The following is a 15,788-nucleotide window of genomic DNA, read 5'->3' as shown; positions in this document are numbered from 1 at the left end:
CCCTCGAGGAACTACGGCTGGAGGAGGATCTAGAAGAGAAACGGAGACAACGTGCCCTCGAAGAAAAACGACTAGCATATGAACACGAACGAGGCCTGAGAGAACTAGAAATCAAAGCCAAGATCAACGAAGATAGCGCAGCCGGGGCCAAGACCTCGGCCCCTCCCGTGGACACCAAGGTTCACCTACCGAAAGAGGTAGTCAAAGAATACTACAAGAACGATGATATCCAGCAATGGTTCAAAGCCTACGAGGTGGCCATGACCGCCCATCGGGTGCCCCTGAAGGATTGGGGCGCCGGCCTGTGGGGGAAGTTCGTCAACGAAGGGAGGGACGCCCTGCTGGAACTCCCTGACACCGAAATGAACTCCTATGAACACATGAAAACGGCCCTACTCACGCGCTACGGACTCACCCCCGAAATGTACCGGCAGAGGTTCCGAGACTGTAAAAAAATCCCCGGTACCACTTGGGTGGAATATGTGAACTTTTTTAGCAGAGCCTTCGAGGGGTGGGTCAAAGGCAGTCAGGTCACTACCTACCAGCAGTTGGTCGACCTTATGTTATTGGAGCACCTCTCCAACAACTGCTTCATTGAACTACGACAGCACCTCCTCGACAGCAGGTTGACCGAGCCGCGAAAGCTAGCGGTCGAAGCAGATCAGTGGGCGAGCAACCGCGTCCACCGGAACACCACAGAAGAATACGGACGAGGGTCCCCGGGGAACCACCGGCCGCGAGACGGCGGGTCTGGCATCAGCCGAGGCCGAGACCTCCCGCCGGGGTCTTCGCCCGCCTCCTCTACACCAGCCTCCAGCCCGAGGGGGGCCCATCCAGCCCGACCGGGGCCACGCCCCGACGTTACGTGCCACAGATGCCAGCGGCTGGGTCACTATGCCAATGATCCTCTCTGCCCCATGAACCAGCTGCCCGGCCCCACCGGGCCCCCCGGTCGACAAATCACTGCCGCTGCTCTGAGCGTAGAAAAGGATGAAGAAGAAGAGGTCCCTATGGAACCAGAAGAATGGTAGTCCGCGGCCATGTGCCTCGCCTCCCTGGGCGACAAAGACATGATCCCCCGAGACCAGATTCCGATCAACACCCAGAAGTACCGCCAGTGGGTCACCATCAACGGACGCCGGGCCGAGGCTCTCCGTGACATGGGGGCCAGCATAACCACCGTCCGCTGCCATCTGGTGACCCCAGAACAAATCTTGCCCCATGTTCTGTGCCCTGTCCGGTCAGCGGACAATTCCGAGAGCCTGTGCCAGATGGCTCGCATCCCCTTCGAGTGGGGAGGAGTGTCCGGCATGCTGAAAGTCACCGTCCGAGACGATGCCCCGGTGGACTGCCTCCTAGGGAACGACCTGGAAAGTTCCCCCTGGGCACAGATCGAGCGAAGAGAGCATCTGGGGATGCTAGGCCTTCCTGAATGGGTTTGCGTAACGACCCGATCCATGTCCACCCGGGACGCCGTCCCAACCGAAGACAATCTGCCCGAAGAACCTGAATGGCCGGCACCTCCGCCACCCGCCACGGCCGAACAAGAACTGGGGCCGCAGGGCCTCAGCCATGAAGAACTTCCCGAGCTCGGGCCCCTTCCCGAACTAGCCCAGTGGCACCAAGAAGGGAGCCCCACCCGCGAGCAGTTCCGTCGGGAACAAAAGACATGTCCTTCCCTTCAGGGACTCCGACAACAAGCCGCCACGCAAGCCACAGGAGACTCCTCGGGGTCCCACTGGATCTATTGGGACCAGGACCTCCTGTACAGTGAACAAAAGATCGCCGAGCTGGGGGCCGGCCGAGTGCTAGTCGTCCCCCTCCACTTCAGAGACTTTCTCTTAAACCTGGCACATGATGTGCCCCTCGCCGGGCACCTGGGGCAGGACAAAACCTACAGCCGCCTGGTGACCCACTTCTATTGGCCGAAGATGCGCAGCGATGTGTACAACCACTGCCGAACCTGTCCGACCTGCCAAGCCAGCGGAAAGAGTGGGGGGAAAATCAAGGCCCCACTCCTACCGTTTCCCGTGGTGACCACTCCCTTTGAGCGAGTAGGGATCGACATCGTGGGGCCCCTGGATCCTCCAACCTCTCAGGGGCACCGCTTCATCCTCGTCCTGGTGGACCATGCCACCCGCTACCCAGAAGCTATCCCCCTCCGGACTATCACAGCCCCCGTAGTGGGTCGGGCGCTAATGGGGATCTTCTCCAGAGTCGGCTTCCCCCGAGAGGTCGTAAGTGATCAGGGCACCAACTTTATATCGAAATATATGCGGTCCCCGTGGTAACAGTGTGGGGTCGCGTATAAGTTCACCACCCCGTATCACCCTCAAGAGAATGGACTAGTGGAGCGATTTAATAGGACCCTGAAAGGAATGATCAAGGGCCTAGAAGAGCCCCTCCGGCGCAAATGGGACGTTCTGCTGCCATGCCTCCTGTTCGCCTACCGGGAGGTACCCCAGAAGTCCCTGGGGTTCAGCCCCTTTGAACTATTATATGGACACCCTGTGCGAGGCCCCCTCAGCCTGGTCAAGGAAGGCTGGGAGCTGGCCGCCTCCGATACTCCGCCCGATGTTTTCCGGTACCTCTTGACTCTCCGCAACCAGACTCGGAAGTTCCGGGAACTGGCCGAAACCAACCTGAAGGCCAGTCAAGAGGAGATGAAGCGCTGGTATGATGAAAATGCCTCGTCCATTGAATTCGAACCGGGCCAGCAGGTCTGGGTCATGTCCCCGGTCGACCCCGGTGCCCTCCAGGACAAATGGACGGGGCCCTTCAAAGTGGTGGAGCGCAAGAGCCCCGTCACCTACCTAGTGGACATGGAGTCCCCCCGGAACCCCCTCCGGGTCCTACACGCCAACCGGCTCAAGCCCCACTTTGTCCGCACCGAACTGAGCCTGTTGTTGGCTACCGATAGCGGAGCAGAGGACGACTCCGAGCCTCTACCAGACCTCCTGAGCACCTCCGAGAAAGATGGCTCCGTCGAGGGGGTCTCCCTCTCTCCCGCGCTGACACCCAAACAGCGCCAGGACTGCCAGAAACTGCTGGGTCAATTTGCGAACTTATTTTCCCTCACCCCCGGAGTCACCCAGTGGTGTGTTCACGACGTCGACACCGGGGACAGTCCGCCCGTGCGGCACCGAGCCTACCGAGTCTCCGACCGAGTCCGGGCCTGCATCCAAGCCGAAGTTTCCAAGATGCTAGCCCTAGGGGTAGTCGAACCCTCAGACAGTCCATGGGCCAGTCCCGTCATCCTGGTCCCTAAGGCCGCCACCCCCGGGGTGCCCCCGGAGCTGCGGTTCTGTCTCGACTACCGGGGACTGAATGCCGTCACCAGGACCGACGCCCATCCCATTCCCCGAGCGGATGAACTGATCGATCGCCTGGGAGCCGCCAGGTACCTCAGCACCTTCGACCTCACGGCCGGATACTGGCAAATCGGCCTCACGCCAGGGGCACAAGAACGATCCGCTTTCTCGACCCCCGATGGCCACTTCCACTTCAACGTGATGCCCTTCGGCATGAAGAATGCTCCGGCCACCTTCCAGAGACTAGTGAATCGGGTGCTGGCAGGGCTGGAGGAGTTCAGTGCCGCCTATCTGGACGATATTGCGGTGTACAGCCTCTGTTGGGACGAGCACCTGACCCACCTCTGGAAGGTCCTGACGGCCCTCCAACGGGCCGGACTAACAATAAAAGCCAGCAAGTGCCAGATCGGACAAGGGTCAGTGACCTATCTGCGACACCAAGTGAGGAGAGGCCAAGTGGCTCCCCTTCAACCCAAGATCGACGCCATCCAGGCCTGGGAGCCCCCCGTCACCCAGACCGCCGTCCGAGCCTTCCTGGGGCTCACAGGATACTATCGGCGGTTCATAAAGGACTATGGGAGCATTGTGGGGCCCCACACAGAACTAACCTCCAAGAGACTACCCCCGAAGGTGCACTGGACCCCCGGAGTGCCAAGTAGCCTTTGAGACACTAAAGACTTCCCTGTGCACCGCCCCGGTGCTCCAGGCCCCCGACTACAGCCGAGAGTTCATCATCCAAACTGACGCCTCGGAACACGGCATTGGGGCCGTACTCTCCCAAATGAACTCTGACGGAGTTGACCTTCCTGTGGCCTTCATCAGCCGGCGCCTGCTGGCCCGAGGACAACGATCGAGCACCATCGAGAGGGAAGTATTCGCCGTCGTATGGGCCCTAAAGAAGCTCCGGCCCTACCTCTTCGGCACACACTTCCGAGTACAGACCGACCACCGGCCCCTGCGGTGGTTGATGCAGATGCGGGGCGAGAACCCGAAGTTGCTACGTTGGTCCATCTCCCTCCAAGGGATGAATTTCCCCGTGGAGCATCGCCCTGGCAACGACCACGCCAATGCTGACGGCCTCTCCAGATTCTTCCGCCTTGGCGAGGAGAATCCCCAAGAAGATGGGTGACTCTCCCCTGCCTTCAGCTGGAGGGGACGTGTGTTGGACCCGGCCTCGTGGCGTGGTCCTACCCCTCCCGCATGGCGGGCCCCGGGCGACATCGGCCCTCCATCCAGCCCGGGTCGGCCTCGGGCACACCTCTGCATGACCTACAAACCACCAGATCCGCCACCCGGCGGCCTCCAACCACTGACACGGCACACTCGGGCCGCCCCAGCATTACCGGTCCGGTGCCCACCCCGGACCCTCATTCCAGGCCCGACGCCATCTTGGGCCCATCACGTCTCAGACACGTGGTCCCGGCCCAGCCGCGGCCACGGCCCCAGCGAGCCCGCCATCGAGGCACCAAGAGCCCTCCGGGTGGTAGAGTGGCCACTCAACCAGAGACAAGGAGAGGGGAGTTTCGATGGCTCTCCAACCGTCCCCGGATGCCTGGTTTCGATCGGCCTCCGGCCTCCCTGAGTACGGGCTCCACCCCCTGTTGGGTGTCTGGACACCATCATCCCGGCCCCTCTGACCCCCAGGCGAGAGGGTCCGGACATCAAAGGACTCCAGACCTATATCTGGGCCAGCCCCGGGGTAGGACGGCAGTTGTATCCCGGAGTCGATAAGCCGTGCTGACGCTGTCGCGGCTGACCCTGAGACGAACTCACCTTGCTGTTCTACCTGGAACCTGCTGGCGCTGCCGCGGTCCATCTTCGCTGTAACCACCCTGGAGCCTGCTGGCGCTGCCGCGGTCCATCTTCGCTGTAACCACCTTGGAGCCTGCTGGTGCTGCCGCGGTCCATCTTCACTGTAACCACCTTGGAGCCTGCTGGCGCTGCTGAGGTTCTGTGAAAATCGTTACGGTGTTTTGGGCATTGCCGAATATGGACGAGTTTGGTATCTATGAACCGTAAATGGCGAGTTCGGTAAGTGTACGCGTTTTCACTACACTACCTGGCATGGTTCGCCTCATTTACGTGTTTCTACATCTGAACCCTTGGGTTCCATTTTAGATACGGCATCCATTTTGTTTCTTGCCCTCACGTAGTCAGTGAACAGGCAACTGTCCGCATCGTGACCTGTTAGTTCCCAAGCTATACGGAAGACGCATATTCCTTTCATGCGTCTTTATGACTGGAGGAATGACACTGCAGAGGCAAATGGCTCAGCTTGAGGGTAATCTTGCCGTACCGGCCTATTGTTTCAGCCGTGCATGTGCTGGGATCAAGCTCTTTGATCCTATGATCATGTTTCCAATATTACCCCCACACTCTTTTCTTTAGGCGTGCCTGACTTCCTAGCAGCTGTTCTTGTCTCTTCACTCTTGCTCATTTACAACTCAAGTGGAATGTACCTAATGATGGGAAGATGTGCTTTTACAGTTGGAACTGGTGATGTTAATGTAATTATGTTCCGGGGTTCTGAATACATGAAAGCGATCCTTTTGAATTTTAGTGTGGGAACTGAGCTGTAACCTTTTGCTTACATATTGTGCAATGACAAGATCTTGAGAGCGAACCACAAACACAATTTGAAGCAGACTCGTAGTACCTACACGCTGTTGTACTTCTAGTGACTTTTGCCTCCCTGCAGTAATAAACTCTGATCTTTGACGCCGAAGGAAGTCTCCCGTGTCTCTGTCACTTGTGCGCCGAAACAGGTATCCCACGAAGGTTATAGGTGTTGTTCCCTGGCACCGCTGGGCCTTAAATAGCTCAGTCCTTCAGTTGGCGCCCAACGCGGGGCGACATCGGCGGTGCCGGTCCAAAGCCTGACGATTGTGAGGAACTTCGTGTGAAATCTCCGAGGAAAAGGTGCACCCCGCTTCATCGATCCTGTTGTCGAAATAAGTGGTCCGAAGATTTTTCCCGCGAAGATTCCCGCCTCCTGACGGCTGTGGCGGACCGATGCCCTGACTGTCGACCTGTTTTCGACGCCTGGCGTAGACCTTTCGTACAGCGAGACGATAGACGGGCCTTCCTGGTGACGCCATTGAAGCTCTCAGTTAAGTATTTGTGGGTCGCTCCCAGTCCTTAGTTGTTGTTTCAGCTTGTTGAAGCTTTGTTGTTTGCATGGTTCCATTGCATTTGTGGTTCTTAGTTGTTGGTCCTTAGTTTTTATTTGACAATTGCAATTGCCAAAAACCGAGGGTTTTGTGTTCCACGAAGGATTAGTGCTTCGGTAACCCTTGAAGTTTGATACTAGGTTAGTGTGCACGATGCCTAGCCATAGTGGATTTCTTGGTCTCTTTAAATGTTGCAACAAGGATTCCCGGTTGGAGGACTCGTGTCCGATACCTCCAGTTGGAACTCCGATATATGAGCTCTATAGTCGACATGGTGTGGGTCCTATTATTTATAATAAATATTGGGTCCGTTACACGAAAAAAGATGGTGTCCTTAGTTGGCCACCGCATGGAAGTTTTGAACTTACGATTTTAGATAATCTTGAAGCTAAATTATTCAAAAGGAAAGCTAGACCAGCTATGTTTGATTCTTTTCGGTTGTGGCGTAAAGAGGCCAAGCAGAAAGAAATCAAACAGCTTAAAAAGGATCGAAGAGAAGGTTTTGTTCCGATAATGCAAGTTGTACAACAATGTCAGCGAGATAAAGAAGAAAAAGAAATAGAAGTTTCCACTAGACTACATCATATGAGGATAGACAAATGTTATCCGGTTTTTCCAACTAGTCAGGATAAGAAAGAAGAGGATTCGAAGGAGGATCCACTGTTAGCGTATTTGATGAAATCGCCACCTCCTTATGCACAGGGTGCTACGGCCCCTGTAGTTCCTCCTATAGTTCCGCCTGTTGTTCCTCCGGTTGTCCCTCCTGTTGTTCCGGCGGCTGCGGGTCAGCCCGTTGTTGGTCCCACGTTTGTCGCACCACCTGTCTCTATTCCTACTGCTCCTTTGACCGTACCCTCTCTGCCTCTTGTCCCTGCCACCCCGACTACCTTGCCTGCTTCTGCTGTGTCTGCCTTCACTTCAAACGTTGTGGCTCCTGCTCTCCTTTCTCCTTCTGTTCGTAATCGTATCCCTAACACTGTTGCTACCCTTTATTCACCGCTTTCTGGTCAGTTATTTCCATCCGATACTTCTGAAACTCCCCAAAGACGGAGTCAGATCCCTAGTGGGAGGGAAAAAGAGACGCTAGTGACAATGGCACATAGGTGGATAAGACATCCTGCCAACTACCCTCCACGCATGGTTTTCGAGACGTTTTCTCAGTTTAATGAGCCTACACAGAGATTCGTGTTCGAAGAAATGTGTAACTTTTTGAGGGAAGAATGGTTTAATAACAATTTAGATAACGTACCGCCCGATATGATTGAACTTCAGAGTCAATTTTCGAGCGGTATGATTGTAGGTGGAGATGTACGACGTGCCTTAGAGCGACTGTTAGCCCATAGGTCGACAGTGCATTCTCGAGTGGCGTTTGATGACGACTCTGAGAATTGGAAAGCGGCTCCTGGTCAGTACCCTATGAGAGAGGTTCCGCCAGTATGGATGCCAGGTGATCCTGGTGCTGCCCCCCCCGATCCCTCCGCATTTCCAAAGAGTTTGGATACACCTCCCATGGAAGCGATCAGAAGTCTTACAAGTCAAACAGTCCTTACCTGATCCACACAAGAATCCGGCGGGTTACTACAAGGAGTTGTCTCAATTAGTAGATGCTACTATTATGAACCTTGCCGACATCGACATGCTGTTCGGAAATGTTGTACCACAGCCTGTTTGGGCGAAAATTCGTCAGGAAAATCATGCGAATGAGTTAGGCGGCGATTGGGCTGCAATAATAGCGGCTGATGGCCGACAAGTTGGTGGGGCTAAGCCAGAGCAGGTAATTTCGGATCTGCCCCAGAGAATAATTACGTTCATGAAAACGCTTATGCCGGCGATGAGGGTAAACTGGGATAAATTAGCTGCTTGTAAGCAGAAGAAGGACGAGAGTGTCTCCGATTTCTTTACTAGATTCGAAGAGGCATTTGTCGATCATAGTGGTCAGGATATGGGCACTGAGGGAGGCCAACGGTTGTTTGTTGACAAATTTGTGTTGAATTTGTTGCCAGAACTATGCAACAAATTGAAAAATTCAGAAAGTGCATGGGCTGTCTCAACCACTGCACAGATATTAGCAACGGCTCAATATTATGAGAATAGGGAGAAAGAAGAAAGTGATCGTGTAGATAAGAAAACGAAGGAGCTGAAAACGAAGGTTTTGTTGCAGCAAGCGTATCCTCCGCGTTCAAATCACACTGATTTACAACAGCAATATAGACCACAATCACAATCCTCCAGAATACAGTCACGTCCTGACTCCTCCGACTTTAGATCTATGCTTGGGTATAACCAATGTGCATATTGTAGAAGAGAGGGACATATAAAATACGACTGTCCCGTTTTGCGTGACCGTCTGAATGGTGTGTCATCACGAGGAAGCCGTGGTGGTCCTCAGCAGGCATCTCGAGGTAGAGGCCGCGGTACCATTCACAATCAGAACGATCGCCCTCAGAATTCATCAGATACGAATAATTGTTTTGACCAGCGAAATGCGGGGTCAGTTAGATCTACACAATATCATGTGGACGATTACTACGTTGAACATGAGACTGTTGCAAACGATCATTACTAGGACAGCCACCGACAAAGAGAGGGAGTAGTATCAGTTCCGGTTGATCAGAGCGGGCCTTACGTCGCAGTTGCTACATCTGGCGTAGTCGAGCCTTTTCTGTTAGACACTGGTGCAACGAAAAGTTCCATCATGCATTCGAAACTCCCTGGCGCACCTTTGTCTGGCTTAACAAATGTTTCCGTTGGATTCTCTGGCGCCCCGGTTAGAAATCCTGTCTCCAGCCCTTTGCCCCTCACTATCGGTCCTCGTGAGTTGAAGGCTCCATTGATTCTATCTACTGGTTGTGGTGAGAATCTTTTGGGCTTGGATTTGTTAAAACGGTTATATGCGACATTGTACTGCTCCCCTGAAGGAGTGGAGCTTACATTAGGTCGAAGAGTAATCTCTCCTATGTACTTGTCGATCGATAAACTCCCACCGGAATTGAGCTCCCTTCCTGCGTCTCTATGGGCCACAGGTCCCAATGACGTGGGTCTCTTGGACATCCCACCATATATGATCAAGCTGAAACCAAATGTGCGACTGCCACGTATACCACAGTATCGTATCTCCATTGAGGGAGAACGGGCGCTATTAGCGATTGTACACGACCTGATCAAAAAGGATGTAGTTGAAGAAACTCGAGGAAATGTGTGTAATAGTCCTGTACTACCAATTTTAAAACGCACTGATCCATCTAAACCTCCTGTGTACCGTTTCATATTCGATTTGAGAGAGGTGAATAAAATCGTGATTCCACAATTTCCCGTGGTCCCTGATATCACCACTTTGCTAACACTGATTCCAGCTTCTGCCTCCTGGTTCACGGTGATCGACCTAAAGAATGCTTTCTTTAGTATCCCGATTGCTGAGGAAAGCAGAGACCTATTCGGATTCTCATTAGGTGGTCGCAGTTTCAGACTAAAACGCGCACCACAAGGCTATTGTGAAAGTCCGTCGATCTATAGCCAGGCACTTAAAAGTCAACTTGATTCATTTGTGTTACCGGCAGGTGCAGCCTTGATTCAGTACGTTGACGACCTGTTGGTAGCTGCTGATACCGAAGATATTTGTAGAACTACTACAGTATCGTTGTTGCGGCATTTATGTGACTTACATCACAAGGTGTCACCTTCCAAGCTGCAATATTGTTGCCAAGAAGTAACCTACTTAGGTCACTTATTGTCAAAAGAAGGGAGAAGGTTGACCCCAGAGAGAATTGCAGTGATTTCTCGAATGACTGTGCCTAAAACTCAGAGAGATGTACGTGCCTTTCTAGGTATTACGTCATACTGCAGACAATGGATCCCAAATTTTTCACTCTTGGCGAAACCATTGTTAGCTCTCACCTGCAAGGATGTTCCGACTCCTTTGCCATGGACTGAAGAGTGTCAAAAAGGTTTTTCTGAATTACGTGATGCGTTGTGTTCGGCTCCTGTGTTAGGTACTCCTGATTACAGTAAGCCGTTTACACTGTACGTTCACGAGAGGGATGGTTGTGCGTTGAGTGTTCTGGCGCAACAATTTGGTGACAAACAGCGTCCCTGCGCATATTTTTCTTCGACCTTAGACCCAGTAGCTAGAGCCTTGCCGAGTTGTCTAAGAGCAACAGCGGCAGCTGCGGCGTCCATTCGACAGTCCGCAGGTCTGGTCATGGATAATATGCTTACGGTGATGGTTCCGCATGCAGTTGACACTCTCTTAAACCGAACGAAAACTCAACATTTGACGAGCGCAAGGTTGTCTGGGTATGAGTTGACGTTACTGGCTAGTCATATACGGAAAAAAAGGTGTAATGTGTTGAATCCAGCAACATTATTGCCGATCAACACAGAGTCAAGTGATGTAGCACCACATGACTGTTATCTGAGAACTGAGGAGGAAACAAAGGGTCGTATCGACCTAAAAGATACTCCATTGGTAGATCCCGATGGTACCTTGTATGTTGACGGTTCCTGTTTTAAGTTACCGAATGGTGATGTGATGACCGCGTATGCTGTAGTGACGTTGAGTACGATTGTGGAAACTGTGAGATTGAGTCAGAACTCGGCCCAGGCAGCTGAGTTGGTCGCCTTGACGAGAGCGTGTGTGTTGTCCAGAGGAAAGCGGGTGAATGTGTTTACAGACAGCCAGTATGCTTTTGGTGTGGCACACAGTTTTGGGCGATTGTGGAAAGAAAGAGGATTCTTAATGTCGCATGGCACGAAGATTCAGCATGGACAGCTTGTGAATGACCTTTTAGGTGCACTCACATTGCCTAAACAGGTGGCCATAATTAAATGTAGTGCACACCGAAAAGTGACGGATGATGTTGGTCGTGGTAATGCGTTTGCAGACGAAACTGCTAAAGAGACAGCTAGAAATCTGACAAATCGAATGTACGTTGCGAATTCAGTAAGATGGCCAGCAGAAACTAGCATGTGTGAGGACACAGTGGAGAGTGGGAAGGAAATACAGAATGAGGCCACTGAAATGGAAAAGACTAAGTGGAAAGAAAGCACCGGAAAGTTAGACGAGAATGGATGTTGGGTTGATTTGTCAGAAAAACAGAGATGGATGTTACCGGATGCATATGTGCTCGCTGTTGTTACAATGGCTCATGGTACAGCACACATAAGCGCAAAAGGCATATGCAAGTTGTTGTCTCCTGTATGGAAGAATGATGGTATTACTAAATGTGCAGTGAGAGTGGTTAAGAATTGCATGGTATGTTTGATGCATAATCCCGGCAAGGGCACCCCCACTCCACCTGGTCATTTTGCCCCTCCTACATGTCCTTTCGAAGTTATCCAATTGGACTTCATCCATATGGAGAGATGCAACAATTTAAAGTATGTGTTGGTTGTAGTATGTGCGTTCTCCAGATGGATTGAAGCTTACCCTCTTAAGGATAATACTGCTCTATCCACAGCTAAAATTCTGCTCAAAGAGTATTTCCCCAGGTACGGCATGCCTCGGATTGTATGGTCGGACAACGGAAGTGAGTTTGTGGGAAGTGTGATGAAGAGTGTGTGTCGTGGTTTGGGTATAGTACAGAAATTTCATAGTGCTAATCATCCTCAGTCAGCGGGTTTGGTGGAAGGATACAATGGCACCCTGAAACTAAAACTTGCTAAAGTTCAGGCAACAACTGGTTTATCATGGCCCGACGCTCTGCTTCTAGCTCTCTTATCGACCAGGGCTACTGTACACTCTCGAGTAGGGCTCAGCCCATATGAGATTGTGTTCGGCCGTCCTGCGAACATTTGGGGGGTTCCAAGGCCTAAAGAATTGAACAGACTTGAATATCCAATGTTAATCGACTATCTATATGATCTGACTGCTAAATTGAGTTTGATTCATCAACAGGTCTTTGAGGCTCTGCCGTCACAAACAGAGGGTCCTGGTCATCGGCTGCAACCAGGGGACTGGGTCCTCACCCGTAACTTCGGACGAAAACGAAACCTTGAGCCGAGGTTTGTGGGACCCTTCCAGGTGCTACTGGCAACAAGGACGGCGGTTCGGCTGGAGGGACGGAAGCATTGGGTACATGCCACCCACACCAAGAAAGTCCCGTTTCCTTTGCCGGCGGATACTTGGATAAAAAAGGGCTTTTCCTCGTCCGAGACCGACGCTCCACTACGCTTTGTCCCATTCAGCGAAGCTCAGCCCATATCTGACACCCTTGTTGACTCCCCTCAAACAATTTCCCTTCCTTCAACACTGGGAAATACAAGTACTGAACAATTGCCTGGACCATCGAACACTTGTTCGCCATCCAATCCACTGTTTGAAGATCAGACTCAACCCGGGAGAAGTCGATACTTTCTTCGACCGCGCGTTAAGGACAAATAAAAGAGTTCTGTTTTTATTCCCTTTTTGAAATTTACAGTACCCCTTACCGTTGTCATGAACACTGTGGACATTATATAGTGTATATACCTTTTTCTTTTCATGCAGCAAAGAGACTATTATTGACTTTGATTCTAATTCATTTAACCTATCATCTGGGTTGACCGTAGGGCCGTGCGGGTACTTCCTCCTGTTTAGCAGCTATCGACACTAGGTCGGTTTCTTTTGTCGATTTCTGGGAACTCCTGGGAATTGGCAATCGCTACTCAGAACGAAGTGCGTCAAGAACGTCACGGACGGTTCCGTTTAGAGGATGGACTTCTCGAAGCTGTCGGAAAAAGAGAGAATGTTGGCGCAAGGATCAGAAGTGTTTTGTACAAAGTGTTTTATATTTCAGATCTTTATGTTGTTCCTAACCGTTTCAATGCTACTGGTGGGTGGAGTATATTTTGGGATTCAATTATTATTACCTTCCATTTCACCTACTCCTCCTTTCTACAACCTGAATTTCGCTTCCACCGTTTCTCCACATTCTTTTCACTTACTGCCCCAACATGAGCAAGTCAGACGTGCGGCATTTAGAAACAATTCCTTTGTGCAACTTTTGCATCAGCATCAGTTGGTGGTAAATACTACAAATTGTTGGGTGTGTGGGCTAATGCCGCATACCATGGACAGGGGTATTCCATATTTGGTTCTCCCGTACAGCCCCCAAGGGTCAGTTCGGGCATTCCAAATCATGTTCCGTAGTGCACTAGATTCCTACCCCCATCGAGAGCCACGCTCAGCAAGCTTTGGTCCTGGCCCGTATCATAAGTCTCTGGCGACAGCGATTGCTGATCTAGATAGAGACATTTTTGATGCTACGCTCATCCCAAAGGAGGAAGTGCAGGCCTACAAGTACCTTAGTGAGGCTGAGTATAGTATATCAGTGGGTGATAGACAGCTTAAAAGTTCACCTCCAATATGGATTGTACCTCACCTAGGCCACTTTTGTCTGCAAGGTCGTGGCCGAAATCCAAGAGCCCAGCTTGGGAAGAGTGCTTGTGTGGATACTTACGTTCTACCGATGCTTTCTTCCCCTGTCCTTCTGACTGCCAAGGGTACCTATTTTGTATGTTATGACCGAGCATATACGTGGTTACCACACGACTTCTCAGGTACCTGCTATATTGCAAATCTCTTGCCCCCGACTTTCACTGTTGCCGCCGACTATCACAAAACCAGAGTTGTGAGAGGTGTCATTAGTAAAGAGGATACTTCCGGTCAAGAAGCAGGAGACTTCTTCAAGGGTTTCCTACCGTTTTGGGGCCCTATGGTCAATGGCAGAAATCTGAGACAGTTAACTCGTGTAGTAGAGTCAACTGCTAACATAACTGCAAGTGCCCTTGGTAATCTGACAGCGGAGCTTCAAGCGGACAGGCTCATGACGTTACAGAACCGTATGGTTCTAGACGTCGTTCTAGCTGATAGAGGTGGTGTGTGTAAGGTCATCCATTCGAGCTGCTGCATATTCATACCTGATAACGCTCCAACGGTTTATCAAGCCATCTCCCAGTTGCACAAAATCTCGGAGTCCATACACGTGGACGAGGGAGATTGGACGCTTCTAGGATGGTTTTGGGGTCTAATGTCAACTTGGGGTTGGAAGATTCTGATGATTATAGGGGTTGTCATGACATTTCTGTTCACGTGTTGTCTTTGTGTACAGTGTGGTCCTGCCTTATGTGGCCTTTGTGCTACAACGTGTATAAGAAGGCCATCTGTTTCCAGAGAGGCATTAATGGATGGAATAATGTTCCAGCAACACCTGAATGATCTGATGAATATCGAAATCGACTTTGATTTCGACTAGTGCTTGCCTACATGAGGGCAAAAGGAGCGTCTGAGGTTCCGTGAAAATCGTTACGGTGTTTTGGGCATTGCCGAATATGGACGAGTTTGGTATCTATGAACCGTAAATGGCGAGTTCGGTAAGTGTACGCGTTTTCACTACACTACCTGGCATGGTTCGCCTCATTTACGTGTTTCTACATCTGAACCCTTGGGTTCCATTTTAGATACGGCATCCATTTTGTTTCTTGCCCTCACGTAGTCAGTGAACAGGCAACTGTCCGCATCGTGACCTGTTAGTTCCCAAGCTATACGGAAGACGCATATTCCTTTCATGCGTCTTTATGACCGGAGGAATGACACTGCAGAGGCAAATGGCTCAGCTTGAGGGTAATCTTGCCGTACCAGCCTATTGTTTCAGCCGTGCATGTGCTGGGATCAAGCTCTTTGATCCTATGATCATGTTTCCAATATTACCCCCACACTCTTTTCTTTAGGCGTGCCTGACTTCCTAGCAGCTGTTCTTGTCTCTTCACTCTTGCTCATTTACAACTCAAGTGGAATGTACCTAATGATGGGAAGATGTGCTTTTACAGTTGGAACTGGTGATGTTAATGTAATTATGTTCCGGGGTTCTGAATACATGAAAGCGATCCTTTTGAATTTTAGTGTGGGAACTGAGCTGTAACCTTTTGCTTACATATTGTGCAATGACAAGATCTTGTATAAAAGAGAGCGAACCACAAACACAATTTGAATCAAACTCGTAGAACCTACACGCTGTTGTACTTCTAGTGACTTTTGCCTCCCTGCAGTAATAAACTCTGATCTTTGACGCCGAAGGAAGTCTCCCGTGTCTCTGTCACTTGTGCGCCGAAACAGGTATCCCACGAAGGTTATAGGTGTTGTTCCCTGGCACCGCTGGGCCTTAAATAGCTCAGTCCTTCACTGCCGCGGTCCACATTCGCTGAACCATCTTGGAACCTGCTGGCGCTGCCGCGGTCCACACTCGCTGAACCATCTTGGAACCTGCTGGCGCTGCCGCGGTCCACACTCGCTGAACCATCCTGGAACCTGCTGGCGCTGCCGCGGTCCACA

Source organism: Lissotriton helveticus, chromosome 4_1 (assembly GCF_964261635.1).
Source record: "Lissotriton helveticus chromosome 4_1, aLisHel1.1, whole genome shotgun sequence".
Classification (NCBI taxonomy): domain Eukaryota; kingdom Metazoa; phylum Chordata; class Amphibia; order Caudata; family Salamandridae; genus Lissotriton; species Lissotriton helveticus.
This window is presented reverse-complemented; position numbering follows the sequence as displayed.